At 50.3% G+C, this 6,663-nt stretch overlaps 1 non-coding gene across 1 annotated transcript; it reads right to left on the bottom strand.

The window, feature by feature from the left end:
- Positions 1 to 6,662, bottom strand: LOC113242473 (uncharacterized). Its single transcript, XR_008960419.1, has 3 exons — positions 4,399 to 6,662; positions 1,900 to 1,999; positions 1 to 709 (listed from the first exon to the last, which is right to left on the bottom strand). It is a non-coding gene; the product is annotated as an uncharacterized LOC113242473 (transcript).
- Position 6,663: the final 1 nt, after the last annotated feature.

Consider the following 6,663-nt stretch of genomic DNA (forward strand, 5'->3'; position numbering starts at 1 on the left):
TGCTGCATAGCTCACTTTATTTGACCGGCTGTTGTGGTAATTACAGCAGTATCACAGTTTGACTAAGTTCTGATCCGGATGTAGAATAAATTGGAGGGTTGCAGGGGCAAGAGATGAAGAGCCAGCTAAAAATTCCAAAGGAAGGGGGAGGATGAGAAAGTTAAAGCAAAAAGAAATACATCAGTGATGGAGAAGGCAGCCTGGCAAGCATGCCCTAAATTAAACAGTTCTAGAAGGTAAAACCTGGTTTTCCAAATCTGCATTTGTCAAGTCAGGTCTTAACAAGGAGCAGTTGAATAACCAGTGTAAGACCAACAAGCCTGGTAACTTCCAAGATCGGGACAAGAAGGCAGTAAATGCTGGTCAGCCGAGGGATGCACGTGTTTGGAGGAAGGAAGAAGGCAGATTCCTGCCGGCCCTCCCCTACCCCTTGGCCTTGTTCTTTGGTGACTTCAGGTGTGAGTAAGGTGGGTGGGTGATGGCTCACCAAGTGGTTTTGACCCCAAGTTTCATCAACATTAGCTTTCCCCCTTGGCATGGTCATGGCTGAGGTCAGGCACTCCTAATCCAGCCGGATCCTTGACCTCATAGTTCGTGCCGGTGCGGCGCTGGCTCCTGGTCCGCGTCAGCATTCTGGATAAACTCAAAGATGAACTTCACCTGGGTCTCGTAGGCTTGGACTGAGATTTTCTCATTGATTCCGTGGATGCTGAGTGAGAGAGATTTTGGGGAAGACAGGAGAGAGCCAACTGTTGGAGCGCAAGTGTTATTACCGAGGACCCCCCACCCCATGTCCCCTGAAGCCACTGGCCTTTGACTCGCCAAGGGTAAGAAGTGAGGTTTCACATGACATCTCTCCAGGGTCCAGCCCCATGGCAGAGAACAGTGCAGGGGCACATAATAATAATAATAATAATAATAATAATAATAAATCTTGGGGAGTTCAGAGTCGTTTCCCGCTTGGGAATCCATGTGATCATTTCTCCTCAGAGGGGAAACTATCTTCTTAATTCTCTTTCTCTTAGGCCAGAGTCCCCCTGGCCCCCACATTACTAGGGGCACAAAAGCAGAGGGAGGGCGACTGCCCAGGGTCCCTGTGGGGCCTCTACTTCACCTAGGAACTTCCCATCAGATCTTGTGCCCATGACCGGTGTCCATACAACACAACACACAACCAAACCACACACGCAACCTCAAAGATAGAGGAAAGAGAGAGTAGCAACCTGCTGTCCCCATTAACAAACAAGGCCCACGAAGCTGTTCTTATGCTCATATTCAAAGATTTTCATTCTATGGACCACTGACTTACGGTGGGGAAATAAGGTCTGGATATGATAAGGAACAGAAAGGTAAGTGGAATTCAACCCCCCCCCCCCCACCCCAGGACTAAACATTTGCTGAAGAACCCACCCACGAATAGTAATTCATACACAGTAGTTAACATTGGTGGTCAGGTCTTACAGTCCTCTAGTGCATTTTCTTCTGAGAATTCAAGCCATGTGTCCGCCTTTGACCACATACAGGTCTGGATTTCACTGAGTGGTAACTGAGAAGTCTGGAGTCTCCCTTTTTGGGGAGAAAATGAAGCCCAGAGGGTAAGTATTCTTCCAAAGGGAGGAAGAGGGGGGATCACACCCAAGGGTCCTAATTCTACGAGGTTCTTTCCAATGATCTGATTATCTCCATCCCAGAAAAATAGTGGCCAATTCCCATACATTCTAGGGAGCAGCAAGACTGACAACGAGGAAATTTGGCCAGCTGGGTTCAACAATGTCTTCATTTCAGGTTGTGCCACCCTGGCTTTCCCCCATTCTGTGGACTGGCAGGAGAATGGGGTGGGGATAGGTCAGATGAATTTCCTCCTTCACCCTGCTGTTTGAACCTGTTCCACTTACTCACCTACGGAAGCTCTGAGGACGCAGGTAGAGGGGGTTGAACCGGTAGATGCCAGTGGTGAGGTTTGCATAGTGTCTGCTGTCTGTGTTGCCAATACAAATGCCTAGATGGGGAAAATCAAGAGGAATGGGGCTTTATGGGAGCCACCAAGCCAAGGTAGTGGTGGGAGGTGGGCTGACTGGAAAGTTAGGACCTCTGGGTCAATAAGAACATCACCAGGGCCCTCCTGGGAGCCTGCAGCTATGAATTTTTGTCCTTCAGGCTACCCATTCTCAAAACCCTACTAAAATGCCATTTCAGCCAGAAGCATGGAATCTTCTCCCCAGGACATTAGTGAGTTAAACCTTGAATGATCCAGACTGAAGTGTCCTCTCTTCATAATGGCCAGGGAGGCCATTACCTTCATTTTATACCCTTAGCTGGGCTATTTCAGAAATCTAGCTCTCCAGAAATCTAGATATCAGTCCTTTATTGCTTCAGCTCTCTTTATATCACCCTAGCTCAGAAATCAACACCCTCCAGGGAGCTTTACTGCTATAAAATGCAGTCCTTTTAAAGTAGAACATAATTCCCTGTTATTTTCATCCTCTGAAGGATGACTTTGTCTTCCATGAGTCAAACTTCAGGTTAGGAAAGTCCCAGGATAGTCTCCAGGGTCTTGCTGTCTTGAAGGTAGTAGCAGCTCACCCCACGCTCCAGCTAGGGCTGGGACTTGTCCCCAGTGGGGGGTCTCTGAGAAAAGACCCCCTGAAGCACCAATGAAAGAATGGTGGGATGATTTGAGATGTTAACTTGTGTTCTGTTCCATTTTCCACTCCTAGTTTCAAATAGGTAACTAGGCCCTTCAAACTCTTTGTTTTGGGGATTTCTACCAGTTGATGTCTACCTATCTTTTTTCTGTAAAGGCCTAAACTTGTTAATGGGATTATGGTGGGTGCCTCAGAAGGGAGAGGGTAGTTCAGAGAGTCTTTGAGGGCCTAGAAAGAAGAATCAGGGACTAAGAGGGCCGGCTTGGTGGAGACTCAGGCCTTGCTCTGTGGCAGGAATTTGAGGAGGTGGCAGACCTCAGAGGGGTTGGCTGCCTGGTATGCTCAGGGAGGTGGGGTCTTAGGTCCAGAGTCAAAGATCCCACTCGTACAACAGGCCAGGAAATCAGAGGAAATCTCCAACCTGAAGTGACTTTTTAGCTAGGCTACAGATATCCAAGGTAACCACAAGCACCGATGACTACAGGCCAAGGGACTCCCATGCTATGTGGCTACCTAAGACCTTGAGGGCTTACTTCAAAATGAAGGTGGTGGTGGGGGTGCTTGGAGGCCTCAACAGTTCCCCAAGTTGAGTATCCTGAGAAGTGGGGCTTACAGCCAGATTTAAGTTGATTAAAACACAGGCTGCCCTTTTCCCACCGGACTTTGTGGCCACAGAGCATCACGGTACTCTCCTTAAGGACCCAGGCCTAGCGCAGAGGCAAGTCCAAAGTATGTGCTTAGAAAATGAGGGAATCCGGGGCCCCTGGGGGGGCTCAGCTGGTTACGTGTCCAACTCTCGACTCTTGCTCTTGGCTCAGGCCATGATCTCAGGGTCCTGGGATGGAGCCACACATCAGGCTCTGCGCTCAATACAGAGTCTGCTTGTCTCTCTCCCTCCCCCAGCTTGCTCTTGCTCTCTCACTCTCTCTCTCTCAAACAAATAAACAAAACCTTAAAAAAAAAAAAAAGCAAATAAGGGAATTCATGATTAAACTTGGAATTTGAAAAATCTGGTCTTAGCATTAGAGCATTTCCTCCTCACATCATGGACCAGAGATCCTCAAACTGTGGTCAGCCATCATCTGGTCTCAGAATCCCCTGGGGGATTTGTTAAAAAGGCAGATTCCAGGGTCCTCTCCAGATCTGGTTAGCCTGAGTCTTTGGGAGCGGGTCCAGGTAACCTGCACTTTAGTAAGTTCCCTAGGTAATACTCTTCCACTCTTATATTGGAGAACCACTGTCTCCCCAGCACAGGTTTGGAAGGCAGGCTGGAAGACTAGGGAAGGGGCACAGATGCACTGCTGCTGGGACTGGTCTGGGCTGGGAGAGGGGAAGGGGGTTCATGCCAATGGTATAGGCGGGGCTATACCAGTCTGTTGAGCTCTGCTGCTGAGCTGTTATCCTGGATGGATCAGAACCAGCCTCGGAGAAACTTGGGCCCTTCTGTGGCTCCTCCAGAGGAGTGTGTGGGGGGCGGTCTGGGCTGGGCTGAGCCTCTCCTCCATACCAGATACGCTAGCCTAGGTTAAGCTAGGACCCAGGCATGACTGACCTAATTTATTGTTTCTGCTCTTTTCCTGTTTGCTTTCTGACTTCCACGCCGAGGGGAAAATACAGTTCCAGTCTCATCACGAGGGGAAGCAGCCAGATGTTTCCAGGCTGAACAGCTGGGGTGGAGGTAGGGCAGGAGACATTAGAGAGGAAACAGTTCCAGCCCCCACCTCCCTCCAGCCCCAGCTGATGAAGTCATTACCTGGGACAACAGTGCTGACTTCCGGGAAGATGGACTGTATGGTCTGGCGGAGCAGCTGGTAGCCCAAGGCCTGATGATCGGAGGGGCTAACAGGGAGTGGGTCAAAGGCATTCAACACGTGGAACTGGACCCGACTGTCAGCCACAATGTTCTTGACGAGGTCTAGGACCTTAAGGGAGCAAACAGAGGGAGTCTGAGTTCTTACTATCTGCTACCCAAGTACCCTATGAATTGAGAGTCCTGATTCCTCTCCAGCAAGGCAGCGCCAGGGCAGCTCATGTTTGCACTGGGACCTCAGTTTCAGCTGACTGGCTGCAGGACGTGGCAGAGTTGGGTCTTCCTGGCAAGCCGTCTACAGCATGGGAGACTGAGGTTAAACGTTCGGGAGGCTTGCCTTACAGCCACGAGGCAGGCAGGGAATTGGAAAGTCAGGAAATCGTGTGTCCTTCCTCTTGGGCTGTGAGTCATGGCCGGGTGGAATGTAGAAGACACAGCAGAAAGGGGAACACGACGGTCTTGAGGCAGGGTGACAGATGTGATGACCTCACTTCAACCTGGGTGTCTCAGACAGTTGAGGAAAGGGTTGCACACTTTTCTTCCTCCTCTCTGGGCATCCCTGCTTCCTGTTTGTAACCAACTTTACTGGAGCCAGGAAGATGAGCTCAACATAGACAAAAAGTCAGGCATTGGGGGACTGGTATTCAAGTTTTCTCTTTGCCTCCTTTCCTCAGGAAGGAACCCGAGGAAGCTCCTAGAAAATTCAGGCCGAAACAACTAGAGCTGAATCCAGCACAAGTCCTGGTCCCAGGCAGGACGTAGACCAGACCCTGTGGATCAGGTCACATGGAGACATGTGGGAATGGATCGGGAGGCTGGCTTAGGGTAGCCCCCCAAGCCCACCCCACCACCCAGGGAAAGCCCGAGCAGTAGTCTCGACCCTTCTGATCAGCAGGTGCTTTGGAACTGCCTCTGCCCTAGAGAGAGGGGTCCCATAGCTGAGGCTCACCTGCATGGGGGGGCATTATCTCAAGCATACCCCTTTTTATGGTAGTGTCCCATAGAAGCATGCTAGGAGCCGAGTCTGGAAAGGAAATGAGGGTCCTATTTCTGGCTCAGAAACCACCACTGAGCCAAACCAAATTCCCTGCTGTTGGATTAGCTGGGGGTGGTGGTGGACAACTCACTTCTCAGAGCTTATTTTCACTCGAGCATTTCTGTCCTAAATCCTCTAATACACGAATTAGTACATAGTCTTGATGTATCTTCAGCCAACTGGGAGGTTATCAGTCATCTCCTATAAAGTGGGTTGGGACTACGCCTGCTGACCCCTGTCCCAAATTCCTGTAACATTCCTGCCCCCAGAAACTGAAGAGGGCACACAGATGGGACCCCTCTCTGTGAAGAGGCTATAAGAGCTCAGTTTCCCACTAACTCTCAGGCCAGGTCCTGATGTAAGAGGAGGGGCTACCTCATTTCTGTGTTTTCAGGACCAGGAACATAAAAGGCATGCAATGGACGTTGGCTACAAGAAACTGAAGAGATATGAACCAATAAAACTAGTGGGAGTTGGCTCGCGAAGTAACTGGTCCAGGATTATACGGTCGGTGTCGCAGGGCTGGGTATCTGAAGCTGTCTCCGACCTCACAAGGAGGCTGCTTTACTGCTTCCAAAGCCCATATGGGCTGAGCTGGTGCTGAGCAGGGCCCAAGAGAGGATGGTGCGCACTAAGGTGGATTCCTCAGTGGTGTGGATTTTGAGCCAGAATTTGATGGACAGACGTGAAACGGGTGAAGAGGCAAGAGACAGTCTGAGCAGGGACAGGGGCATGCGCACAAATTGAGGAGTGACACCCAGCCACGGAGAGCCACTTTGAGCCGTGAGACCTTGGGCAAGCTGCTTAAGCCCTGTGCCTCAGCTTGCTTGTCTGCTAACGGAAGGATCACAGCAGCGCCTACCTGGTAAGGTGTTTGTGACGCTACTGGAATTAACAGACGTCAGGCGCTTGGGCCGGTTCCTGGCACATAGTCAACACTCAGTATATGCTAGTTCTTTGTTTAGACTAAAGGAGCTGCCCTGGGCAATCATCAGGGGCACAAGGATGGGACGAGGAGGAGGCACTCGTGAATGGTAAAAGGGACCTCAAAGGTTACTTTCGAGCACATCAGGCTCTCACTGCTCTGAGCTTCCACGGCCCTTGCCCCACATTCCCATGTTACATTTTCCCTCTGTTTTACGTGTACACATGTTTTTCCCTTGAGTGAATGA

The sequence above is a fragment of the Ursus arctos genome, unplaced genomic scaffold (assembly GCF_023065955.2).
Source record: "Ursus arctos isolate Adak ecotype North America unplaced genomic scaffold, UrsArc2.0 scaffold_2, whole genome shotgun sequence".
Taxonomy (NCBI): domain Eukaryota; kingdom Metazoa; phylum Chordata; class Mammalia; order Carnivora; family Ursidae; genus Ursus; species Ursus arctos.